Source organism: Coenobita brevimanus, chromosome 44 (assembly GCF_032717465.1).
Source record: "Coenobita brevimanus isolate Jiangsu-jjx chromosome 44, ASM3271746v2, whole genome shotgun sequence".
NCBI lineage: Eukaryota > Metazoa > Arthropoda > Malacostraca > Decapoda > Coenobitidae > Coenobita > Coenobita brevimanus.
Genome location: NC_136997.1, coordinates 15,635,212 through 15,650,748, shown reverse-complemented (window position 1 = coordinate 15,650,748; position 15,537 = coordinate 15,635,212).

The following is a 15,537-nucleotide window of genomic DNA, read 5'->3' as shown; positions in this document are numbered from 1 at the left end:
AGGCAGTCCATTCTCCTTTAGGCTACCTCCTTTAACTCTGATTACATTACATAGATAGTATTGTATTTACGTTGTTATTTAATTCTTATTCTCACCTGGAACAATGACTTTAATGTAATCTTCAAAGGAAGAGATGCCACTCCTAAGCTAAATAAAATCCTCTGACCATAATAAAAGAGAAAGAACAATGAATCTATTGTAGTAAAAGGATTACCCTTTTCTTTTCCATGAAGTCTGCTTTATCTTTTCCTTGCTATTCCAGATAATTTTATAGAGCCTTTCATGTAAAATCAGGTGACTTCTCTGTCTTCAGGAGTAGTCCAAAATTTTGGAAGACAGGCAATCTCAGAGAATAATGGTCAGATCTGAACTATATTAACCCGCTGCATGCCAGTGCCATTTTTAAACGGTCTGACATAACTGTGCGGCCAGTGCCAGTGCCGTTTTAAAACAGTCTAAAATAAAAAACTTCACTGTGACCGCATTTTTCAAGATTCGCGGATAAAAATTGGCAGGCATGTAAGGTAACTGTTCCTCTACCATCCCCCAGGCTGTCAAGGCCATACACCCACTCGCTCCCCCCTCACTCTCGCTCTGCCTCACTCTGCCTATGTGCCTCACCCAGTGCTGTACATAGTGAAGGCATTTTGTAAATATTTTCATGTAAGTGTAAGTTGTAAATATTTTGTTGTAAGTGTAATGACTATACAGTGAAGTCAAGTTGTAAATACCTTCTTGTAAAGGCCAGGACTGTACGTAATGAAGTCCGGTTGTACCTATCTTCAAGTAAATGTAAGAATATACATTCACAGTGAGAAAGACACGCAAATTGTGATAGATGTTGAAGTAATAAGTAATCAGAAAAGTGTACTGAACATTGCTATACCTTCCCAGCATAAATATCTGAGTATACCTTACATAGAAAACGGCTTTCTCTCACATATGTAGTGAACGTGAGAGAGCGGCTATACCTGTATACGAGTATACCGGACTGAATAAAACCCATTTCCGAGCCTCGGTCAGCATTTTAATGGCGAAATTCGTTGTTTCCACATCAAAATCTATCATTTTAGCCAAAAAAAAAAAAGGTCGAAAAATGGCCGGCACTGGGGTGACCCATTGGGCTAAAAATATCTGGCACGCGGCGGTTAAAACCAGTACCGTCTCGTCATCGTACTTTGCACGACGGTCCATAGGAGCCGTCATAGACCCGGCATCATACGCTGTACAATTCGCAATTGCGAGGCACATTGCGTGCATATTTTTCAAATTTTGTGGGTGATTCCTGGTAGGCAGACGTGTGAAACTCTAGCTGCCACCAGGCAGCTAGTGATGGTATCTCTCTCTCTCTCTCTCTCTCTCTCTCTCTCTCTCAATACTCATATATATATATATATATATATATATATATATATATATATGAGAGAGAGAAAGAGAGAGAGTTTATCGAAGGAAGAGGGAAGACAGGAAAGGAGAATGTGTAAGGAACAGAGTGCTTGTGACAATATTCAATTAGTCCGATAGATAATAAGGTAATCTTTGTATATTTTGCAATGTGAACAGAAGAACAATACTGATCATGTGTGTGAAAACTCAGTGAATACGAGACAAATATAATGTTGGCGGAAGGGTGGGAGGTGTGTGGTGCGAGGTGGGTGGGAGGTGAGGTGGATCATCTCCCATGCTCACCTACCATGCACAGCAATCCCGCGCTACTTGTTATAGGGCTGTGATGAGTGTACATACCTCTAATAAAACTGTTCAAAGTATATGTTAGTGGAAACAACAGTTTCAGCTAGTCAAGTGTGCCAGAAATCGGCGATTTATGGGTGGTACCATTATGAACCTTTTTATTTTCACCCATTTCTCTCTCTCTCTCTCTCTCTCTCTCTCTCTCTCTCTATATATATATATATATATATATATATATATGTATATATTTATTTATATACATATATATTTATATACATATATATATACATATATTTTATATATATATATATATATATATATATATATATATATATATATATATATATATATATACCACAGTATTATTGCTGTATATGTACTCTTGTAGCAAATAAATGTGAATATATGAATTTAGGTTAGTTTTCATTAGTTACCCTCCTCCTTCCCACTGGAGAAAAATGCACTAGCCCAGCCACAGAGCATCTGGCTGAGGTGAAGGAGGACGCTCCTTAGGAGCATTTAGAAGTGACGGGAGCAACTTCCTTGATGATTTTCATTAGTTTCTCAACAAAATGGAATGTTTCAGGGGGAAAAAAAAAATCGAAAATTAACCGGGTGTTCAGGTGATGGAAGGGCCGAAAAAACCGAGAGAGTATGGGTTACGCATTGCATTCTGGCCATGTCCCAAGTGTATGCCATACAAATTTCATTCCTTTAACTTAAACGGTTCTTAAGCTTTAGGGTCCCTATACTTTCTGGATCCTATCCGGGTTCCAGTAATCGAATCAGAAGGATACTTGGTTAGATCAGTTGGCCAACCAGTACCATAATATGGTGAGGAATGAATTCCGCAGCTCAAACTGTATGGAAAGGCGGAAATTTGGATCTTCGTTATAATAATAATAACAACAACAACAACAAAAACAATGCTAATACTAATACTAATAAAAACAACAACAAGGAGCAGTGCCAAGGCAGGGCAAACCCGTCCCCGGCAGTCATTTTAGTCCTGACGTATAAACACAACAGGATATCTAGTCAAAGATGCCACACATCAAATTTGGAGTAAATCGGGTGAAAATTGATGATTTTATGCACATCTGAAATTTTAGGACCGACCCACCTGACATTGACTCCCGTACCGATAACTGGGGGGTGACTCCTCTGATGTAATGAGGCATGATATGCGATACGGATTTGAAAAATGCACCTTTAGGTTTTGGTTTGATATCGATATGACGAATTTGAAAGGAGTTATGGTGAGATTTTTTTTTTTTTTACAATTTTTGGGCCTACAGTCTGGGCCTTGGCCCAATTTGGCCCAAAATCTAATCAGTGATCAAAAATTCACTGCCCATCATTCCCGCAATTTTAGTCAAAATCGCACTAGTAGTTTTCTCTAAAGTTATTAACAGTCAGATAGACAGACAGACAGACAGACAAACAAACTAACCGGGAGAAAACAGTTGCCGTCCCCAAGCCCCTCCAGGGCGAGGACGGGTTCCAATAATAATAATAATGATAGTAGTAAATAGTAGTAGTAGTAGTAGTAATAGTAGTAGTTTTAGTAGTACTGTTCTGGGTGGTGTAGTGAAAGGACGTGTGCCAAGCACTCCCTGTTACTGTCTCGAAATCATAGAAAAGGTGAAAAGTGTTATAATTATGGTGTGAGGGGGAGGAAGGGTGATGTGTGTGTGTGTGTGTGTGTGTGTGTGTGTGTGTGTGTGTGTGTGTGTGTGTGTGTAGGGACGGTTAGGGAACGAGGTGCTGACCTGAGAGTTTATCTGGACTGGTGTCAACACCATACATTATATCAGCCACCCGGGACCCACCACCACATGTGCGCTGCCCCACACACCCACAATATAAGTATCCCCACCCTCACTTACAAAATAAATACAAGCCCATTTTTCAATTATTAACTTGGTCCACAAATAACAAGATGTGGGACGCCTGTCACACACCTCTTGCTAACTCCAGTATCCTTGGAGCACTAACTCCATTTCCCTAACACATCAACTGTTACTGTACTGCACACTGAAGATCACCCATTGGTCATTAACATACACACCACCTAACCATACAATTTATAAACATTGTATCAAACAGCAGCTATGACAACAACTACCACAAACTATACAACAATCTCCTACATACACACCACCAGCATAGCCAGATGGTATAGAAGTGTGGCATACAATTACATTTAGGTAGGGAATCTTACACACACATTCGATGACACTTTAATGTAAACATATCATACACACAGACACACACATAACGACTGTTCTTAAATTATTATAAAACTTATTCTACATAGTCTCATCTTACATATATAGGAAATCACAGTAGATTAGTCAGTAATATAATAATAAATAGCATAGTAATAATTAGAACGTTATTTTTAATATACATTTAATAAATACGGTATACTTTAATTAAATAATTTTAATCATGGTACCCTAGTTTTAAATACACTATTATTATTACATACAGTAGTAATAAGGGTAATTTTAATATAATTTTAGTACAATAGGGCTCATGTGAACTCCATAAGATTACAAACTAGAGCTACTTACTCATCCCTCTCAAAATTCTATACCACTATCTTATAATTAAAACCAATACTAAATAAACCTTGTTAATGCCAGTCTGCCTTAGTAAACCAAGGTGCCTCTACCTTACCCCCACAACACATCACAACCACACACACACACACACTGTCCCAACATGATGCACCCCACCACTCTCATCCCTACATCATAACGTCTGAAGACACAATATCAATAAACAACACACACACACACACACACACACACACACACACACACACACACACTGTCCCAACATGATGCACCCCACCACTCTCATCCCTACATCATAACGTCTGAAGACACAATATCAATAAACAACACACACACACACACACACACACACACACACACACACACACACACACACACACACTGTCCCAACATGATGCACCCCACCACTCTCATCCCTACATCATAACGTCTGAAGACACAATATCAATAAACAACACACACACACACACACACACACACACACACACACACACACACACACACACACACTGCCGCTAAGCCACAAACCACTCTCACCCTTACACCATAACGCCTGAAGACCTAGGAGTAATAAACAAGGCTCCACAGTACCGCACCACCCATTGGCCATCCATTTATCCCTTAATCAATGAAGTGTTGTTTTACTGCACTTAAACTTTAAATACATAACAGAGTAAGTTCAATCGATTATTAATATAAGAGTAATCTGATATTATCTGATATCCAAAACTAAAAGAAAAAAGAACAAACTGCTTCATAACTTCATCATACTATTTTACAAAAATAAAAGTAATACAAGCATATTTTTCCATTTACAGTGTATCAAATATATATTTAAAAATCAAATATAAAACAGTAGTTCTAGTAACATTAAAGTTAGTTTTCATTTAATTAATACAAAAAGCAGCCTTAATTATTATAATTAATACTATACCACAGTATAAAAACTTTGTTAACACCATGGCCATGCCACAGTATTGTTGTCAGTGCTGTAGTAGGCAGCATAAGCGTATCAGGAGCTCATGTGCAAAAAACAGGTTGCCGGGTACATACTGTAAGCTAGGACCTTTCTGTATGAATGTGTTAGGAAATCACAGCCCACCAGAACCGGCACTTGACCGCTTCCAACATGGCAGGCGACAGATTGGTGACATGGAAATTAATGAGGCGGTCACTGACAATATACACGACCACACGGACATGCGTGGTGGTGAAAGATCCCCTGGTGAAGCGAGGGACAGGGATAGAAACCAAGATGCGAGAGATACGGAGGTGCGGGGTGGGTTAAATCACCATGGGGAAGTGAATAGTAGTGAAGTTGGGAACGAGGAACTTCAGGAAGTTTATGACAGAAATGAAACTCAGGATGATCACCATAGAGGAGTGCATGAAAGAGAGAATCATTCAGGTATTATACGTCCCCAGAACGGTAGTGACACAAACAATGAGGAAGCAGAACAGCGTTACAGGTCTGTGCGAGAGGATCAACTCACATATTGGATGGGCAAATCCAGAGAAAATGCAGTAACCTGGATGAACACTATACAGTATATAGTGAAATTGTTGGATGGTCGTCAAGTAACCTTTTCGAACCTCCCAAATGCAATGCAACAACTGAAATGATCAAGGAAATCACTCGACTGGCAGCAAATTACAATAATAACTCACCCATTGCCTTATTCTTTCTTAAGGTCCTTGCACTGATACCACATCTCTTCCTCACCAAGACCCACCCAACAGCAAGCATTGCAGAAAATATTAAGGCCATCCAAAGGCGAGCTTAAACATGGAAAATAGGTAAAATCGACAACCTACTTCAGGAAGCCAGGGCCTTGCAGATGAGAATATGCAACCAAGGCAGAAGAAATCACATGACCAATGATGTGGCAAGGATTTTTGGCAGCAAGATGAGGCAGGGGAAGGTCTCGATGGTGACAAAATCCGTCAGTTGAATCATCAAACGGAGTACTTGACCTGACAGAAGAAACTATGCAACAACTAAAAGAAAAACACCCAACTGCATGACAAGCCAGTGCCCAGTCAAAGCTTGATGGAAGCTACACTCCACCCAATCCCATCATATACGATAGGATAACTGGAGCTATGGTATGGAGGAAGGCAATGCACTCACAGGGAGCGGCAGGACCGTCAGGCCTGCATGCAAAATCTTGGTGAGTAAGCCTCAGTAACATCAAGTTTGAGGAGGCAGTGACAGACCTGTTTAACATCATTGCCTCACTGGCGAGGAAGCTGGTTTCAAGTCAGTGAAACAACATCGAAGCACTGACGGCTTGCAGACCCATCGGGGTGGGTGAAGTCTTAAGACGGATTATAGGAAAATACATCATGATGTGAAGCAGGCAGTCCACACCTCCAAGTGTGTGCAGTCCAGCAGCCAGGAGATGAGGTAGCAGTCCACTCCATGAGGAGAATATATGAAGAAGAAGAATGTCAGGCAGTATTATTAGTTGATGCCTCAAACACATTTAATTCCATCAACCAGGAGGCAATGCTGCACAAGATCAAGGTTAAATGTCTAGCATTTGCCCAGTATGTGGAAAACACGTACAAAGAACCTGCAGACCTCTACACTGTGGGTAAGACAGCTGCTCACAATGTCAGTGTAATCCAATCCACAGAAGGAGCTACCAGGGGGACACCGTTGCTATGGCTATGTACGCTCTGGCTATGACAGTGCTGCAACAACAGATCAAATAAGAGGTCACCAATGTAAAACAAGTAGTCTATGCAGATGAACTCACAGGTGCTGGCAAGGTGGAGGATGCGAGGAAATGGTGGGACCTTGTAACATCTCTTGGTCCCGAAACAGGTTACTACCCTAATGTAAGTACGTCCATCGTGATCATGAAACCAGCTTACTATCAAGATGTACGAGAGGCCTTTAGAGGCACAAATGTGATAGTGATTAAGGAACGTCAGAGGCATATAGGTGCTGTGATTGGAATTAAGGAATTCAAAGACCAATATGTGAGTGATAAGATAAAGACATGGGTAGAAGGAATTCACGTATTATCCAGCCACGCCAAAACAAAACCCCATGCAGCATACAGTGCATTTATGTATGGCGTAAAGCACAAGTGGACCTTCGTGATGAGGACCATACCAGACATCGAGTTGCCGCTACAACCACTGGAAGATGCTATTAGGGATTCACTCCTCCCATCACTGACCAATGGCAACATCCCCACTCCAGAAGGGAGGGACCTTCTAGCACTACCACCCAGGATGGGAGGCCTTGGCATTATAAATCCAGCAGCCGTGGCAAGCTACGAACATAGAAATTCACTCTGGCTCACCAAATCCTTGTGACAGAAGATTTGCACCCAGGTTGAGACACGTGAAATCGACCACTAGATGCAGAAAGACATAAAGACACAGATAAGCAAGGAGAGAGAAGCAAGAAAATAGGACCAGCTGCAGCACATAACCGAACATCTAACACCAGACCAGAGCAGAAGAGTTGAAATTACACAGGAGCCTGGGGCATCAAATTGGCTGACAACCCTGCCTCTCAAAGCAAAAGGCTTCCACTTCAACAAACAAGAATCTATTGACGCCATAACCTTGAGATATGGGTGGCCAATAGAAAACCTACCTCAACACTGTGACTGTGGCACTGCTTTTGATGCAAACCATGCAATGGTTTGCAAGAAGGGAGGCTTTGTTTGCATCCGACGCAATGAAGTATGCGACCTCACTGCCAAAATGCTGCAGGAAAGATGCCATGATGTTACGATTGAGTCAGCTCTGCTACCCCTGGACGGCGAGCACTTCACCCACAGAACAGCAAACACATCAAATGATGGAAGAGTGGATGTCAGTGCTCGAGGTTTCTGGACACGTGGGCAGAGGGCGTTCTTCAACATCAGGATATTTGATCCCATGGCAGCATGTCATCGTGAACTGTCTCTCGAAGCTGCACACAAATGGAATGAACAAAAAAAAAAAAACAATCAAGAAAGAATCCAACATGTGGACCGTGATCAATTCACTCCCCTTGTGTTCACGACATCAGGATGGGATGGGTCCAGAGGCAGTGAGATTCTACTCGAGCCTGGCAGAGGTTCTTTCTGAGAAGCATCAACCACTGAGTTCTGTTATGGCCTGGATGAGATGTCAACTGTCATTCTCCCTCGTGAGGTCTGCACTCCTATGTCTCAGGGGCACAACATCATCAGTTCTCAGGCCTGTCTCTCTGGCGGGTATGGATTACGAAGCTACTATGGTCGAGAGTCACATAGACCAGCGACTTCAATAGATTAATGTCTTTATTAACACTGCAATATTCATAAATATGAAATAAAGCAATAAAAGTAATAGTAGATGGTTGGTAACCACGGTCTTTGGCGTGCTTGGGGCCAACGGATTGTAATATGAGGGTTAGTGTTAACCTTCACATTACAACTCTAAATGGTGAACTGTATTAGGAAGGTGGGTTTTGATCTTCATAATATAATTCCCCAATGGATGGAGGTGATTTTTTTTTTTAATATAGTAGTAGCTGCAGCAGCAGCAGCAGCAGCAGCAGCATTAGTAGTAGTAGCAGCAGCAGCACCAGTAGTAGTAGTAGTAGTAGTAGTAGCTGTAGTAGTAGTAGTAGTAGCTACAATATAAGACATTTCGTGCATGCATGTAGACACACAGTCGAAATCCCCTCTCCCGTTCCCTCTTGCTGTAACCAGGTCTGATGGTTCTGTATACAGACAGTGTTATGGCAGAAATGACTTGTGTCTGATAAAGACCGGAATAAGGAGAAATGTTACACGTATCAAAATATAAAGGCTCTTACCATAATCTGGTGCTTTAGTTAACCAGTTTTCCGGGCACACTATTCATACGAGTATTATAGTCATTCTTTTGCAGTTTTTCCAGTAGCGGTCTTATTACATGCACTTCTTACACATACTTCTCTCTAACCTTCCACTCCATTTTATTGCCTCTGTAAAAAGGCCTTACGCTATCTCACTACTACCTCCTGCTTTCCTATTCGTCAGCCTCTTCACATCATTCTTCATTTCTGTAGTTTTGTTATTCTGTGGTGTCCTTTCCCTCTTGTTGTATCACCAAGTCGAGTCCTGTTTACTCTCCAGTTTCTCAAAATATTACATCCATCTATTCCTTATTTGTCGTCCGTTTGTTTGCATTTTTCTGCTTCACCTTTTGCATTTTAATTCCTTTTTTTTCAAGTCTGTTATAAATTTTATTTAATAATTTCAGGGTACTCAATGGTGCTATAGAGGGATGCATTTGTGCTATGCAATCAGTGTAACTTGATGGTTCTGTTCCCAAATATACACATCCCTCAACTTCCTATCTTCCGACTGGGGGATTATAGACTGTCAAAGAAGAGCAGCTTAAATCAGCAGTCCACCGGGCTCACGTTTCAGATAAAATTGGAGCTACAACTATTAGTGCCGCTACTACTACTTTGCATTCATTGTCTTCTATACCATATCCTTCATAAATTTCTCTTCTCACTGTACTCCATCGTCATTTTACTAGAACTACATTCTGCGATCCAAAGCAACCAATTCATCCACTTTTTTTTTTCTGGTTGTCCACCCTCCACATACCACCCATTTTTTTTTTACTCATCAGCACTTGTGCTAAACGTACACAGATTAAGAATTCTCTGCCAGATATTTCGTGTTTTCACTTAACAACATTTTTTTGATTAATTTGTCTCCAACATGGTTTCAGTGAAAAGCAGTTTAATGTTGTTTTGTTTGTGAAAGGAAGAAGAATGTGATGGAGCTCCTTTCCCCGTATGCCACACCACAGTATTGATAACAGCGACTAATTTCGATCTCTTCTCCCCCAGAAAACATAATCCTGGCTCAAGACGCTCTCAGCACACTAGCAACCGAGTCGCTGTGTGGCTACGACCTCCTGTTGGTCACGGACGACGATAGTCAGCGCCTGATGAACGTTGGCCGGGTGGTGGCTGCAGCAGAAGCCTCCCACACGCCCGTCCTTCTCCTCACCCAACGCTCACTCCTCCACACCAACCACCACACCCAGGGCTCCCTCCTCACCACCATCCTCCTCTTCCATCACGACCCCACCGCCTTCCTTCTCCTCCTGGCAAACAACAAACACTGGAACCCCAGCTACCTCGTTCTCTTCTGCCTGGACGCGCACCTCAACACTACCACTGTCCTCAGCCAGCCCGTCGTCCAGCGCTCCAAGTTCATTCTGCTGCTCCAGCCAGCAGCCAAAGCTAGCCGACCCCACCTTCTTGCCTTCACCTCCAGACCTACAGATGTACGCCACTCAGTCAAAAAGACAACATTAGGAGTCTGGAGTCCTGGCAAATTTCACAGTCGGGAGCCACTGTTTCCTTCCCGCTTCCACAACTTTGGAGGTCAAGTTTTGAGGGTGCCAATGTTATGCTTTGATGAGCCATTCATTTACTTTGACATGGAAAACATGGCAGGTGATTGTATTGGAGCCAACGCAGATGCTGCAGAGACTATTGGTAATAAACTTAACTTTCGAATGAAATTTGACTACATGGATGAAATAGTGTGGGGAGTCAAACGGAATGGGACATGGAAGGGAATGTTTGGTGAGCTGATGTACAAAGATAGGGATCTGGTCATAAACTCACTGAACATCGCTCCTGATTCAGTAAGTGACTTTGATTTGACTTACCCGTATTGGGAAAGTAGTTATGGAATCGTCCTGGAAGTGCCTCAGCCATTACCCCAATGGAGGAACATCCTTTATCCCTTCTCCCCTTTAACATGGGGTTTGGTGTTTGTCATCACGGTGGTGATTTCTTTTCCTCTGGCTTTCATCCTTCACAGACTCCATTACACCAGCGACCCTACTGGTATCGTTCTCAAGGTGACGAATCACATAGAAACAACCCGCACTTTCTTTCCTTGTTTCACCACAACACTCATCCTTCATTAACTGGTATGCACTTTGAATTTGTCATCACTGCTTTCATGTTCCCTTATTATAGAAGTACTGTTTATGTTCAGTGTGGCTACATCATATTCTCTGACAGCAAACTAGAGTTTGTTTATAGCGTAACGGTATATTTTGTCTTCTGTTACTCAAACATCGTTTTCTTTCTTTCTTTCTTTTCTTTTTTTTTTCAGCCTAGCTCCGTCTCTGCATAATATTCTTTCTAGTGTGACAAAAGTACTCTTTCTTCGTCATATATGTTTTCTGTTTTAGTGTGTGCAACCACTAGATGTCAGTGGGATCAATTTGTATTTTGTTGTGGCATATGCATTAGCCCCACTTGAGGCAACACCTTTTCACCTGCCATATTTTTGTTACAAGTACACCTATGCCCCATGCTATGTTTATTGTATATACACTGTGATGATCTGTTAACAGCAAAAGTGCAGCCTACTGCTTGTACTTCACACACAAAACTAGAAAGCACTCAGAGAGCGCATACCTCCGCCTTTGCCATTGCAGGATCAGGATGCGGAACCGAATCCTCCCCCAAAATTAATAAATTCTTTCTTGCCCCATGGCCCACCCTTCCACACTCTTTCATTAAACTCATTAAGAACTTTTCGAGACATCGTGTGGACAAACAAACTACATAGGTGAATATGTATCCTCCTCCAGCTTCGTTGGCGAGGTAATTAGCGATGTGACTGGTAAAGCAAAATACATGAAGGTGTCCCATGAAGTGGTAAGAAAATTGGGTGACAGTGGTCGAATTTGATAGTGAAAAAGTACCATAGGAACAAAGTTAGTGGAATACATTATCATATATTGGTCATATGTTGGAGAAATGAAACATATCGATACATATGCAAGTGTTAGTGATAAATTACCCAAGACTCCATCAGAAGACAGAATGCTGCCCTTGAACAGTGCCATATAGGGAATGAAACATACGTCAGCTCATTTCTCATCTACGCCTTAGTACACTATCTGCCTGTTTCAGGAAGGATGATCCTTTAAAATTACGTAATAGCACATGGCAGGATATTGCATACCAGATGAGCCCCCGAGAGAGGTGTCAAGAAATGTCCGCACACATGTTGCATGTGGTGTGATGACCGTTTGAATTTCCCTGGACCACTGTTTGACTCGTTTCTTTCAGTTACCGTAGCATGCGTGACGTTTCCTCCTGTTTCATGTCTGCTGAACACCTCAGCTTCCCCTCTAAGTCTCAGATTTTCCTCGCTGCGACCCAGCTGACAGAAACCACTGGCAGCACCCCTGTTGTGTGGCGTTCAACCTCTCCTACACTGATTTAAAGTGCCAGGGCGGTTTTTGTTGTCCCAAGCTTGAAACTTCTGAAAATCCACTGTTTGGCTAAAGCTATTGTGTCAGTCTCTGACTGATATATCAGAGTCATATACTTGTTCAGTAACGGTAACGACTACCAATAATTCTTTGTTGATGTCATTTATACAATGGAACACATTCTTTTTACTTCACATTCTATGAACTCTTCATTTTACATCTCATTACCATGCAATGCAATATGGAACTACTCTTTCATTCAATAATTTGTTTGATGAACAAAGTCATATTTGTTCTATTATCACTAACATAGAGTAGTAAATGGCTGCCCATGTTCCTGAATGCCATGGATATAGCTCAGCACAACCTGTCCATAAATTTATGACATTTCCTTCTAAATAATATGTCATTCTTACTCCAACATTGAGCTCCACCGACAATTGTATAATTACAATAAACTGTCCTGTCACTTCAAAAGTACGTGTCGACCCTTCCAAGAGATGATATATATATATATATATATATATATATATATATATATATATATATATATATATATATATATATATATATATATATTTAAAGCAAGGTGCAAGGTACAAGCCCTCAAGATTGTTCCCAGCAAGAGAGAGAGAGAGATTCAGCTGAGACTCCTAGACACGCTGAGTTTAAAGGATTACGGGTCGTAAGCAGTAGGAAATATAGACAAAGGAAGACAGTTCCAGAGTTAACATGTTGCATGCAAGAAGAACTGGGAGAACTGGTTAACGCATACATTAGAGTGGTAGGCACAAATGGAGTGCGAGTTTGTTGCCAGACGGATGCGTGCTCCTGATGTAATGGAGGAGGGATGCATGCACAGTCCGTAAGGGCATTGGCCATTGAGGTATCGATAGAAAAGAAATAAAGATGCAACAGTGCAGAGAAGAGACAGAGGTTGAAGGTAGCCAGTAAAAGGAGGAGACTTAGTGAGAAGAATAGCTTTTGACTCTATCGTTTTGAGATGACCTGCATGTGGTGAGCCTCTGTGGGGTTAAAGAATTTTGACATTTTGACACAACTGATTTGACGGCCCGTATGCAGTACTTCTTTAATTTGAAATGATTATCGCTTCCTTGGCCTAGATCCACATGAGTGTGTTCTATGTAGTGCTATGATTTTCGTCTTGGGCATAGCAGGATGCATTCTGCACCCCCTTGTTAAAGTGAAAAACTGATGATTTTATCAAGCTTTTTTTAGTGTAGTCCAAAACAAGGAGATGGTTTCCAAAAGTCACTAGCAAAACCCTACCCCTGAATCATGTGTGAAGCATATTTGGCTGGAATTATGAAAAGTCTGATTTTTTACTTGGCTTTGTCCATTCCAAGTGCAAAGAAAATTCCAGTACAAGAAGCGGTACCAAACCACGGCAAACCCGTCCCCGGCAGTCATTTTGGTGCTGACGTATTAACACAGAGTATCTAGTCAAAGATGTCACATAACAAATTTGGAATAAATCGGGTGAAAATTGATGAGTTTATGCCCATTTGAATTTTTAAGTCCGACTCATCTATCATTGACTCCCCTACCACTAACCTTGGGGTGACCCCCGTGATGTAATGAGGCATATTATAGGATGCAAAATTGAAATGTGCCCCTTTAGGTTTTGGTTTCAAGTCAATATGACTAATTTGAAAAGAGTTATGGCAAAAAAATGATTTTTATTCATCTTCCCCCCCCCTCTCTCTCTCTCTCTTTTTTTTTTATACATATTTTGGGCCTACAGCCTGGCCCTTGGCTCAAACTGGCCGAATATTTAATCAGGTGATCAGAAGCTCACAGCCCAACATCAATATAAGTTTAGTCAAAATTGCACCAGCAGTTTTCATGTAAAGTTGTAAACAGGCATACAGACAGACAAAGAAATAAACAAACAGAGAAACCGAGTGAAAACAACACCCGTCCCCGAGCCCCTCCGGGGACGGGAAGGGAAACAAACTCTCACCGCACCAACTTCCATCTTGCCAATTGTTCCTCTAGTGATTATGTTCCCCCCTCCCCATTTTCCATTCCAATGGTTTTCAGAGGCTAATAATTTTGTATGTGAGACTGATATGAGATTCTATCAGCAGGTCATAGACACATTAAAAACTAAATGTTTAGCTATACATTTACTCATAAGACAAAAAACCAAAACAAAAGAAAGAAAGGAATCCAAGCTTTCCAAGGGAATGCACCGGGGCCTTCAATCTGACATGCTCCAGGATGAAATCGAATTTTTAACAATGTTCTGTTGTAACACTATGTTTTCTTGCATGAATTCTAACAATTAAATATCGAATATTACGCTCATCACACTACATGAACGAGTTTCCTACGTTTAGAGGGTGAAATCAGTGAGAGTAATCGCCCCATTTCTGTTTTTCATCATTTGATTAATAGGCAAAGGTTTACCGATGCAGTTCGTCGACACGGCCAGTTGGGAGCAGAGAATCTGACACTATGCGTGTGATAAATGCTAAGGCGTCTTGCTGTATGCACATCCAGAGAGAAAACGTGAGAAAGAGAAAACGTGAGAAAGTAAATGGTTTAACTAAATTATTCTTCTGTTACTGTTTAACTCCCTCACCAGAAATTGAAGGTTTACACCTAGATGAAATTATGATGAGATGCATATGTACAGATGCTCGGTCGCTCGTCACCCGCTCACATAGCACACTTTACTGGTAAATAACATTTATTTAGAGGTCAAGGTAGCTTCCACCATTTTCAATGTAAACTTCTGCCTTCCTTTCCCCCACTTCCCCCTCCCCGAGAAACGCCTTCCCTTACGCATACGTCTGCAGCAGAGATTTATTTGTCTGGCTTATGAACAAAGCCAGAAAGGCTTTTACTTATTGCTGATCGAGGTAACCATCTGAAACTATAAATATGCATAAGACATAATTACCTGTTTGCATTAGTGGATTTTTTTTTTCTCTCTCATATATATATATATATATATATATATATATATATATATATATATATACACACA